Consider the following 13,678-nt stretch of genomic DNA (forward strand, 5'->3'; position numbering starts at 1 on the left):
ATTTTATTTTCTTCTGTTAGAAGAAACGTTTTTGCATGTTTCCTTCGTTTTGCAGTTGGAATTTATGTTGCACACATCTGCTAGATTTTTTTTTTCCTGGAATACAGCTTCTACTAAAAGGCTTCCGTGTCACTGTTTTACATTTTCAAGCCTGAAAAAAAATGATGGAAAAAGTATGACTGATGTGAATCATATGCTTTGGTTAAAACGTTATCGTAAACTGCACCACAGGCACTTTCCTGCACTGATTAGCCATTAGCAATAGGAGATTACACTGTGTGTGTGTATGTATGTATGTTTGTCTGTGTATGCATGTATGTATGTATGTATATATATATATATATATATATATTAGATATAGCATTTTATATATAACTATTCCAGGATTTCCATAGAACATGCACAATTTTTATTTCAGTGACCTACCTTGCTTGATTTGCTACAAAATAAAAGTGAACACTTAGTGGTGCATACTGTAGAATGCTGTATTGTTTACAGGAATATGGTGAGTGTTTTCAGTGTGGGAATCCATGTTTTTTTTTTAATTTTCTGTGTAGAAGGAAATAGGATCATATCATGGGTTCACTTGAAGGTCACATGGAGACAGAAGGACAGACATGACTTTGTACCTTGAATAGCCAGTGTTTGGTGAAGGCCGAGACAACAGAATGTGCAGAAATGAGGAGGGGGAGGTATAGTACACTGGAGAACAAGATGTGCTAGACTGTAACTTTTATGTTTGTCTTTGTTTTATGAGGGATCTAGAAAGTGTGAAGAAAGCCTTGGAGCATTCAGGGAAGGTCATACTAATTTTGTGGCACATTAGGTTTGCTACAAACTACCGACGACAGATGTTTTAAACCAGCACTGGAAAAGTAACTTGGAGGCTGATTACCTATTGTTAACTAGAGTTGGATTTGTGAAGATTGCAAGCATCTTGCACTACAGCTGAAGTGATTGGCTATTTGTGCTGCTTCTTCCTCCAGTCTCTTCGGAGACTCTACGGAGCAGGGTCCTCTCCTCCTGTATCTGTCTGTCATTTGCTAGCCCTATTTTAATGTACAGCGCTGTGTAATATGTTGGCACTATATAAATCCTGTTTATTAATAATAATGTACTGAATAATGCAAAATACTTATTGCAAGTAAATGAAGTGCTTGCATTCAAAATACATTTGTTGATGAGTAATGCAGTGCTGTCCACCTTCACAGACGTGGAGGGCTAGCGAGGCAGATTCCACTAAAAGGCAAATACTTCAGTGACAGGCTAATTCCACAGTAACCGGTACCCTAGTGACAGGCAGGTATGCCATTGGTGGAGGGCAGATTTCCAAGCAGGTAGCCTAATGAAAGGTAGCTGTCCCTCAAGAAAAGGAGATTTCTTAGTAATGGATATTCTAGTGACAGGTACGTACTCCCGGGGAGAGGTAGATTCCCCCAGTATAAGGTACCCTCTTGACAAGCAGGTATCCCTGTGACAGCTAAGGTAACTGACACTATATCTTGGTGCCACTACCGCTGAGTTGTTCTATCTTCTCCTGCCCTCTGTCTCTTACTTTTTTTCCCCTATGCTCGCTCTTCTCCTGGTAGCCAAGTGGAGGGTTCAACACAAGACAGCACTTTGTGTCTGGCCTCTGACCTTCTTTCACCAACGCCTGTTCCTATCAGTGCCTAATTAGACCTCCATTAGCATCAGTTGCTGCACAGGAATCGATGCCCATCCCATCTGCACAATAAAAAGTACAGGGCAGCAATTACAGGAAGGAAGGGGGGCAAGGGCATGGGAGGTGTGGATTGGACAGCTGGATATTAGTACCTTTTCACTAAAATTCTGTACTGATAGTATACCCTAAAGAGTAACTAAACTGAAATGTGCCTAAAAAAAAAAATAAACTTCAATCCTGCAGGGCAATCCGATCCATCTGGGGGTGTCTTGCATAGGGTCCCGCGTCATCCCGGAGCCGGCGCTCCAGGCTCCACCATCTTCTCTTTTTCCTGGTTCTTCATGCTATGTCACCCGACCCAGGCGTGAGATTGGATGACACAGGATGGAATAAAAACTTGCCAATCTCACTGCGCACGCATGAGATTGGCAAATGTTTATCTTTGTGCGAAAAGGCTCCTTCTGAGCATGCCCAAGATGCTCAGGCATGCGCAGAAAGAGCACCCAAGCGCCTCCCAAGATGAGTGACGTAGGTATCTTGGGAGGCTTTGCCCTCCCATTCATTCTCGATCGCCTAGGCCAGAGGTTGGCAAACTCCGGACTTTAAGCCAGATACAGCCTAGTAGTTTGTTCCAGCCTAACGCCCCCTGGACAATCCGGCCTATTTCTGGCCGGCAACCGGCGGCGGAGCCAGAACAAACTACTGGAGCCACATGCAGCTCTTGAGCCCCCGTGTTGTGGCTCCCTTCCCTATTTACCGCAGCTGGCATTAACACTTCTGCCACTGGGGTATAAAGGGAACATTCCCCCTACTCCAAATGCATGCAAATGCAGGGGAGAGGGATTTCCCTTCAGAGGGCGTTGCTGGTGGGGGCAGAGCTATTAGGGCGGGACATGAGAGAGAGTCCGGCCCACTGTGCTCCTGCCTAGCCCTGAAATGGCCTAGTGGCTAAAAAAGTTTACTGACCTCTGGCCTAGGCGATCGAAAATAAGGGGTGGTGCTGCACCTTTTTTATATATTTATTTATTTTTAAAAAAAGGGTGTTGCACTTAAAAAAAAAACAAAAAAAAAAAAACTGAATTTTTACTTTACATAAAAGGTTTGTCTACCCTTTTATGTAAAGTGAAATTTCTAAGTTTAGGTACACTTTAAATGATTACCATAAGCTCATGTTTCTTTCAACTCACATCATACTTCAAGCTTTAGCAAAACAGATCATAGTCCATGTGATATGTATAGTTTATCTCCAGCATTCATCCTGTGTGGTTTTCTGCCCCGTTTACTAAAGCCTTGTACCTGTCATTTCTAAATTACCTGGAAGCTGAGCCTGGTTCCAAACAAAGCCCTGCACAGTTGAAAAAGAACAAAATCTTGTGCTTAAAGATGGCAATGCTAAACTTAGTGCAATTTAATGAGAATCTGATGCAAAGAATTATATTAAATGATTACCAAATATGTTTTTACTTAGCCTGTTGAAGATCTTTATTCCTGGTAGTGCTATAGGCTTCTATTTAACCATAACCAAATGTCTACCTGACCAGGGCTGTAGTGGGTCAGGTACGGGTGAGGACGCCCTCACTTTTTTCAGGAATGCACATGCCTGCCCACTCCTATTTTGCAAAGAATTCTTTAGTGGTCTGCAGCATTGGCCGGTTCGCCCCCCCCCCCATGAGGTCAGGAGAAGAACCACACTGGGGGCCGTGGACCATGTCACGTGTACGGAATTGCAGGCTCAGGGTGGTGGATGTGTTGTTTCTCTGAGCGATGGAAGACTGGGCGGGTTCTGGTATCATGACATCTCTCTGAGGGAAGTTTCTTCCCCTTTGAGTGACACATAGGCAGGGGTGTAGTGGGGCGGGCATGTACCGTGCCCCCTCTTTTTTTTAGACATTTTTCAGAGGCTTAACGCACGTGTTTCCGGCAATAGAGGGGGGAGGCCATTTTACACACTGATCCAATATAGAAATGCTCAATATCTGCGTTCCTTGCAGAAGAAAAATAATTAACTGAAAATCATATAAACTACATTATAGCTACGCTATGTAGGAAAATGTGTCATTCTGTTGATAAAAACAGAATCCATTAACAAATATGTCAAATGACAAAACACACAGGTTTGGTTCCTTGTGCACCTGAAGATGGGCAGATGTTTCTGTGCTTCTCAAAAGCTCAGCTCTAACTTATAAATGTAGAGTTTCCTTAGAATATAAAAATATATTATATTTTTATATGTCTTTAGCACATTCATTTCTGAGGAAGCACTATTGAAATTCGATGTATGGGGCTTTATTAACTTTTGGACTTACTGACCATATACAAGTATTCATCAAATAATTCAGAATTGCATACTGTCCTCCAATCAGTGGCTCAGAAGCCTTTGTATTAGAATAATGGGAGACATCCTGGTTAGCCCAACTGACCCGTCCACCCTCATCATGATCCAGCAAGTTCATGCTGCTCATAAGCCTCACTAAACAGCAAAAAGATAAAAAATGGAATAAATTGTCATAAAAAGTATGTATGGATGAAACCAGGAGAGAGGGGGATTGGAAAAGTCATGAATACTTAATGGGTGAATATCTGCTTGACATAGTTCAACTAGCAAAAATCCTAAATGATACCTAACTCCCCTAGCATTCTAATTCTGTTTGTATTTCCACACAAAAAGCGTAACATTTTTTTTTTTTTTGCATGGAAATTTATTTTAAATTGTAGGCCTATAATTCTTAGGCAAAATTCACCGAAATATGACCAATATTTAATAAATTTAATAAACTTTAAATAAAAAAAGAGATACATGTAATATAACTGTACAGTAGCATATATATATATATATATATATATATATATATATATATATATATTATATCAAGATTTCTATGACTTGGACTCAATACAGCTATTTTGTATTGAATTCAATACAAAATTATTTGCATTTCCGCCCCTTCTCCCACCCACCCCAACAGCACTTGGAAGATCGTCTTTGCATTTGCCGGCTGAAGATTGGAGGGAGAAGTCGTGTCCTGGAGACCAGCAGAACGCCGGGGGACGACAACGGAACAAGGTAAGTGTTTTTAATCTTTTTAGCAACCCCGAGTGTGACTCAGGATTACCGCTTTTTGCATGGCAAATCCACCCAGAGTCACACTCAGGATTTCCACTAGGGGGTTAATGGCCAAAGTTGCTGTCCAGACAACATTAGTTCACAGAAAAAAGTCAGGTCCCGACACATTTCGCCATATGGCTTCTTCAGGGGACGTTGAGATGGGGGTAGCACGTGATGTGTCCAGAGCAATTGAATCCAGTTTTAATTTTTCTATGAATAAACATGGGTTGGCGCTAACTAAAGTAAACCCTAACCAAGGGGATTACTCTACCTCTTATACATTAAAGAGCAGAAATATACAGTGTACAAATACTTACATACCTGAAACAATTTTTTTTTTTTTTACCATGCTTGCAAACCACTTGTGTAACCCTTCAAAATAGGGTGAAGGAATTCCACTGCAGAGATTGATAACCGAAAGTCTTTGCAAACTGGAGCTCGTAATGAGATCAACATGCTTTCATAAAGAGACAAAAATTCAAACTGCGTTGGCTGTGGCATAATATTTACATAATGCTTCCTTTGGGACAACGGTAAACAAAGAAAGAATAGTTTGATTGCAGGTTAACATGATAGACAGTTCCCCTTAAAATAAAATTTACTTTCTTTAATTTTTTTTTACATTATTTCGACCTAAGCTATAAATGCTTAACATTTTCTATTCAGTACAATATAAAATAGAAATGATGATGTGCAAAGCTAAACAAACCATTAATTTGATTAGGCGCCTTCTGCCTGATTGATATCGAGTATTGGACTCCAGCAAGGTACAAACCTATTTTTTTTTCTGTCTAAATGTTTTTTAGGATATCTTCTTCTTTTCCAAAAACTTTTTAATTGTTTGAATAACAGATAATGGGGATTGTGATAATGTCACCCATAGACCTTAGGTGTCTGGTTCTTCTTCAGTAATCTCTATGAAATTTGCAAACGCAACCTGTAATTAAAACTGTTAAAAAAACCTTGCCTGTTTGTTACTTTTCCTTGCTAAATTGTTATTGGATCTGCCTGCAGTCTTCCTTCTCTGCTCTTTTCCATTGGCCTAAGCCCAGTTGGTTACATTGGGTTTGGGTTTAAGAATGCACTGCCAGCAGAAATGTTTGAGGTCAGACAAATTATTTCTCCATGTGAAATTACCCTCTACTGTCGATAGCCAACTTAAAGCTGAATTTCAGACTAATAGAAAAAAATATTTGTTTAGCTTTTTCATTATTACATTGTAAAATGTATAAAAAAAAGCTTTTTGGAAGTACCAACATTTGACTTGGTTTGAGCCTCTTGTATTCACCTCTACAACAATATACAAATTTGGAGAGGGAGGATGAGCACTGGGATCCATTCAATTGTGCTCAATGCACATGTGCTGACAAGCAACATACAGCAGAAAAGAACTTATTGAGTATAAAGAATATTAATCTGCTGATGAGAGTTTTTTTATTCCTTGGATAAAGTAGAAAATAGTCGGAATGCCATTTGGGTTTTTATTGCTGTGACCCCATAGGGATAATTTCCCCTCTTCCGATATCAGATACTGCTTTCTGGGACATAAAGGTATTACGCACTACCCAACGGGGATATTCCTGTTCCTGCCATCATTGTCACAACATACCAGAGCAAAGTCTTTTAAACACTGACAGCAGAGACATCTGGACAGAGTTTCTGACCCTTTCACACACTATGCAAAATTGGACGTCCACATCTATACTTTAGGGGGTAACGATTTTGATGAAGTGCAAAGTCCTGTGATATTTCATGAGAAGGACAGGACCCCCTTACCAGGGAAATAGTTCAAGGTTCTGATCTTAAAATTCTGGAGTTACAATCAACACAAAGTTACTGGGTTCAAATCCCCATTCGGTCCTGGTATTACACTTGTTTGCTGATTTTTACTTACCATGGTCATAAAAAGTTTCCGTATTCTCCTGACTTCTCTTAGCTTACATTTGATTGATATGCTTTCTGCAGGACGTTGCTCTTTGAACTTTCTGACCATAACTGATGTGTCCCCATTTCTGCAGATCAGTCCTGCTATTTCACACCCCCAATGGCTCACAAAATGTCTAAACAGATGAGGCAGCAAAAATGTCCTATGTCAGGGAATGTGTAATCTACATTTCCTTTTTTTTCCTATCATAACTTTTCCAGGAATGCTGGCAACTATAACCAACCCCAGAGTTTTCTTTTCTTTCTTAGAATGTCCGCTTCAAGCAAAGGAAGTAAAGCTAAGCAAGATCCGAAGCTCACTCTGTTGTACGGATCTCATATTTAAATATTAATAATAATAATAATGTATTTCTTGTGTAAGCCCTATCAGGACTGGTTCCCATTTAAGCAAAGAAAGGATTTATACTGTAAGCACAAACATAACATAAACTTTTCCACTGCTGACCTCTAGAGCTGGATGTTTCATGAGAAAGGCTCCTTTTCAGAGGTTGATTGCTTTCTAACAAAATCCTAGATCACAAAGCCAAAAGAAAATTCTTGACATTTTGAAACTGTTATGCTCAGCATCTGCTGTGCTTACTGAAAGAGCTAGCGGTTAATTATAAATGTGCATAGTAAAGCGTCTGGTTTGGATTAAACTGCCAGTTGCTTTTCACGCAATTGGCAGTTGGTTAACTTTGTCCATGTACATTCTTCCTTCTGGAGGGAGATGTGAACTCCAAGTCATGTGCAAAGGAATAGATGTAAGATTATATTACAGTATATGGAGATGTATTTAGAGCATAGCAACAGTCCCGGCCTGTACAGATATATGGGAGCCTTGGAAATCCTGAATTCTTTGTCTGGGAGAGAGCAGATAGTTAAAGCTCAGAGTAGTGCAAAGAATCTAAATATAATATTTCTCTAGATGCATATGTATGTTGAGTATAGACTCATTTCAGATTTCAGAGATTCATTTCTGGACCCAGATATATTTTTATTCATCCTTCCAGCAACTACAGCCTAAACAAACTTGTACAGCAAGAATCCGCAAACTCCGGCCTTCAGGCCAGATACGGCCTAGCCAGAAGTCCATTCCGGCCTAAGGCCCTCCTGGTCGATCCGGCCTAATCCTGGCCGGCAGGGGTCGGCGACCCACGGCTCCGCATGCGGGGGTAAAGGGACATTCCTTCTTCTACGTATGCATTGCGGAGGAGAGGGATTTTCCCTTCAGGGGCGTTCCTGGTGGGGGGCGGAGGCATCAGTGCGGTACTTGACAGAGAGTCTGGCCTAATGTGCCTTCTTGACCTCCTAAAATGGCCTAGCAGCCAAAAAAGTTTGTGACCCCTGTTGTGCAGCAATGCATACAATAATGCACTGCATTTTATTACCAATTTATACAGTTGCTAATCTGTCAGTCTGCCCTTTCCTAGACAATAATTGCTAAATGTAAGCTGGAGAAGTATAGGGGCTGCTGAGGGCAGGTAAAGGAATCTCTTGGGGTCCTAAAGAATATAGGGGGCCTTTCCCCATCTAAACATTGACCCTGATAAAAATGTAGACTTCCCATTTTGACAAAAAGAATGTCCCTGATACGGAAAGAACAGCTCTTATGCTGACACCACTACCACTGAGCTGGCAGTCAATCCTGCACATGGCTGGGCAATACAGGGGCAGGAGAGGCAACGGCCACAGCTGTACCCACCCCACATTCCTTGCAGCGCTGCATTCTAGGCAGGTCCCTCAGCCCTGTTTGCAGCCTCACAACCGGTAATACTGCCATTACTGCTCTTGATTATTTAAATAAAGGAACTAAAAGCATTCCAGTCACCGCAGATATAAAGAGGGAATGTCTAAGCCACCAAAAAGCATTGTCTATCTTGTACCATTCTATTTTCAACTCCTAACGTGTGTCTTTGGACACTATTATTGATGATGTGACACTCCCACCACTACTTGGCAAAGAAAACCTGACCAAGATTTTAGCCTTCATCCATATTCTTTTAGGCAGTTATTGCGTTTTTTTCATATACCCTAAAACCCGCATCTTGCAGAACTGGCTCATCCACAAAGCAATATTGGCAGGGCTTAGGGCAAGGTGGGTGATCTAAGGGTTCACATCCAACCCACCACAGTAAAGCAAGTTGTGCACCTGCCTGTCAACTCACAATGGAGAATTCACTAATAGTCTATGGGTGTCTGTTATGGCTGACTTTGACAGTACAGTCAATGCAAACAGAAGGCCTCTTTGTGCATTCTACAGTTCTTAATAATGGTAATAGAAGGCATGGTTGTGGAAAGGGAAAGGTAAAGCTACTTACCTTGACTAGTGCCCCATTCTTACCTACATGTGTCTGGTTATTTGAAGAGGGGCACCGTGTTACATATAAGCAGTCTCACTAAAGCTAGTTGGCTTTATTGTTTCAAGAATCACTTACAATTTTGGATATAAACAACAGAGCTGTGCTAATAGGCAACATGCAGACCACAATTTGTGGCCTCTGCATTAAGTCAAACTGCTTCCCTCTCCACACTTTGCTGATTGCTGCTAAACATGCTTCTTCCAGGCAGCCACATTTGTTATGCACGGAGTCACAGATGTGAGGAGGACACAGACTTCTGCTGTCTTTAAACCACAGGAATGGGACAATCAACCAGAAGGTTGTGTATATGTATGTGCTATACAGGCAGAAGAGAAGTCATTTGCAACAATCTTTAACATACATGTGAAACTTCCAGCACTGGGAATTAAGGCTTTACAGCCATGTTACAACCCCTCTAGATTAAGTCCCCAACCCCCAGATGTCTGCCCATGGACGCTTTTAAGGTAAAACCTTTCAGCTTGTCTTTTTCCATGCTACAAGGTTAAAAAGTAGAAAATCACTGGATTAGGCCCCCTTTTCTTGATTGTACTAGGATAAGTGATTTTAAGCTCAAAAGAAATCAGGGGTGATATAGATGAGGTGCTGTTTCCCTCTACACCATCCTGCTAAAGTGGAGTCATGTGTTGAACCCTTGCTTGAGACCATCTCTATCTTGGCTTGAACACAACCCCTTTATCTTAGCTGACTTCTTCATCTTGGTTATAACCTCCTCCATCATGGCTGTGACCCTTCATTCTGACCTGAATTTCCCCTCTATACAGGAAAGAATTACCCCTCTATATGGGAAAGCAGTGGGGAAGCCTCAAGGAGTTGGGAATACCTTCCACATGCGCTGGTACGTAACCCTCTCCATCCTTACTGACCCCATCTTGGTTGTTGTACAGTCATAGTAATCCGCCAAGGCCAATCGTTAAAAAACAGTGGTACAGGCACTAAACCAATGCTGGATTTTTACCCAAACAATCAATTAAAAGTCTGTACACAGCACAAGTCCAGCAGGAACATCAACTAAAGGTTATTAGTGTAGTGTAGAGGGATTTACTATCCAACCATAGGGAAATGTCTGCTGCAAGTTAGTAATTTAAGATTCAGTTTCCAGGACTGGGGTGTTTCATGATGTTAAAAGAAACCCTGGGAGGTGTTACATACAAGTATACAAATTTTGGTATATGAAAAAAATTGCTTTAAATAGGTTATTTTATTATCATAACACTATATATATATATATATATATATATATATATATATATATACACCATATATAACAATATATTTCTGCATTAAACTATTTGAAATGTTATCAAAACATTGCACAGGGCAGCAAAGAACGTAATTTGGGTGCCTAGGAATTTAAAGTTTAGCTTATAGTTTATTATAAGGAAGGAAGCCTTTGTGACTCCGGGTCTAGTGTGCTCCACATGAATATGACAGGTGTGCCTAAATGTCATCTCTGAATCTTGAAATTGAGAAGATAAGAGACAAAAAGAAGAAAAGTCATTTATTTGAATTTCTGGATGTCAAAGAATGTATGCTTAGAAGTCTGGCATGCAAAAGATTTTCGAGTAGTAGTAGACAGCTGAGTAGCACAAATGACAAGCAGCTGACACAGCAGCTAATAAATTCCTGGAATTCATAAAATGGGGAGTGGATTGCATGCTACATTGGAATTTTTACTATAGGAAAGGGGGTTAGAAGCAAACAGTCTTACATAAAACAGGAATCTACTGTAGGGTTTAAAGAATAACAGAAAACAGGCTGCTGGCATCATGACAATAAACTTTAAAGAGCATGTGCGTTTTATTTTTTATATATACATAGAAATGTGCACACACACTGCCCCATACTCCAGAATCAATATGTTGTCTTTGTTGTTCTACCAAAGTCTTCAGGGTATTTTTAAGGGATGATGTTAAGCTTTCCCTATTTTACTCACCTAGATAGATGAAGTCATAAACGAGTATATGATAAGCCACATCAAGTATTAGAAACTTCACTATTTTTTTTATAGATGACAATTGTACGGAGTTTGGTGAAGCCATCATTTTTGAACTGCTGAAATCACCAACATTCTTTATATTGTCTTATGATGGCTCACCAAGGAAAATACCATTATCCTTCCCATATGGTATAACTTCCTTATTGATTTACCAACAACATGGAACTAACCCCTCATTGCAGGAATGCATTATGGAAGAATTATTAATGTGAGAGAACTAAGCACTATTTCCAAAACATTCCAGAAAACCGCACAAATAAATCTCTCTCTCTCTATCTTTCTCTGTGTGTATGTTGGGAATGAGGCATGTTTACAGTTATGTTGCGAAACGTGTGGGGAAAAAAGACAAATGCACTTCTTGTAATATTATTACATTATATCTTAATATATGTATGTGTTGAGCTCTGTTTAGACCAAAAAGTCTTGTTACTGGAATCACTTGAGTAGAACTTGGTGAGAATTTTAGAAGTGCACGTTTTTTTTTTTGTTTTGTTTTTTTGCTGTTGAAATACACGTTTTGAAAAGTTTTTAAAATGATCAGTGTTGCCCTAAAGAGCCATTATTCTTTCTTTCCTGTTTATACACTAATTATATTCTATTAGACTTGGCAACTACGTCAAACAACTGTGCATTTGGGAGATCTCTCTTCACTTTGCATTATGTAACATCACCACCTGTTATAACACTTTGAAAATCTTTGCAAACTAAGGGGACCATTTGCTGTAGTTTTTAACTGTTTAACAGTTCTGGGTCTCCTATGTCATGTTTTTCCATTTCATAATGCACAAAATTTTTTCAACAATTGACGGACCACAGAAGTGTTTTCAGAAAAAAAAAAAAAAACATGTCTGAAGATCATAGGCATCCAACATTGGTTTTGTGTACAAAGACTTCCTAAGATTCTCATAATCTTTCAATGGTATTTAAATAATCAAATTCCTAAATTCCATGCAATTATGGTTTAGAGTTTGAGAAACGTTGAGGACTATGGCCTCCCCAACTTTACTTCTAGGTTATTCTGTCCCATTGGGATTCTGTTTTTATACTTGACTTATACTCTATACTGATGAATTATAATTGGTTTATTTGGAAACAGGTCAAGTACAAAAACAGAATCCTAATAATTATTTGTGAGATGTTTCACTGTGTGTGTGTTAACCAAGGCTTTTATAATGCTGGGGTTAAAGGGCAAGGTAGCTACTTGTCCCTGGATTTCTATACCAGGCTTGCAAATTATGAATTGTAAGAACTAATTTTTAAAAATTCAACAAAAAAGCATGTTAGCAAAAAAGATGAGTTTATATCAAAGTTTCTCTGGGTATTCACAGTCAGATATATTCTTGTTTTACAGAAGTCACAATCATGTTGCAGTTGTGAGTTGAATGTGTTGCTAATGAACCCAAATGCATTCAAGCTTTTTAATGAATCTTCAATCACCTTTTTATATTATACAATCCTGAACACATCTTGAGCATTTTGACCACATTTCCCAGAAACCTTCTATTTCCAGTTATGCTGAAAAAAAATCAGACTGGTGACTATGAACAACTCTGATCCCCCCGCTACAATTCACCTTTGCAGTGAAGGTCTGGACTCCGGTTCAAACTTTGGAAATGTTAATATAGATGTAGAAAATGACTGGAATCTGGGTATAGGGTGGCTATCATATTTATTTTATTTCTGAATGTCACCCTGCAGATGTGCTAATGCTAAGATAAAGAAGATGAAATGAAGTGGCTGTGATTGAATATCCAATTATGCAACCTCATTTCCTCGCGGCTGGAGACTCCATAGCAATTAATTGGAGCTGGCAACTGTGAAAGCGTTGATTACCGGTTGAACAGTTTGGTGCAGGCAGCAACATCCCCTCTTTGCATCTGGAATTGGAGTACAGGGTAGAGGAAAACAGCAAATCTTCTTATCTGGTTTCCCAGTTTAAGCTTTGACATGACATTGGGCACTAAATATATCAATATATCAATTGATGCAGATCCTTCAGCTACTAGCTAACAAACAAACTCATTTTATATTGCTTGGTAACATACCTAGTACTTGCCTATTTACTGCATGTGACATAACTGGTTATATTTTTTACAACAGAAGCCAATTGCCTACCAAGCTACCTTGTCAGACTTTTTATAGTCTCCTTAATAATGGTCCAACTTCTAGTTTGAAAGAATTCCATCTCTGAGGCCTTCATAGGCCAGACTTGTGTCCTCTGCCTCCTCCACTGCACAGCGAGATTCTATGCACTGACTGCTACATCACTGTTTGTGAAAATTTGAAGTAGTAAAAAAGGAAAAACTGTAAGTAGAAGTAGAAGCTAGATATAACAACTAGGTGCAGCATTTTTCAGCACCCTTTAACTCATTATAAGGCATTGCATTAATGCATGTGCATGAACACAATGCATCTTTTTAATAGCTCCCTAATTTTCAGTTTGTGCGTGTACACTGAGAGATTCTAATGACTTGCATTAATTATGATGTTTAGTAATATCGATTCCTATAATATACTGTACATACATTATTATTATTAATATTATTATTTTTATACAGGATTTTAGCGCTGAACATTAAATAGGGGTTGCAAATAGAAGGCAGATA

Source organism: Pyxicephalus adspersus, chromosome 10 (assembly GCF_032062135.1).
Source record: "Pyxicephalus adspersus chromosome 10, UCB_Pads_2.0, whole genome shotgun sequence".
In the NCBI taxonomy this organism is placed as follows: domain Eukaryota; kingdom Metazoa; phylum Chordata; class Amphibia; order Anura; family Pyxicephalidae; genus Pyxicephalus; species Pyxicephalus adspersus.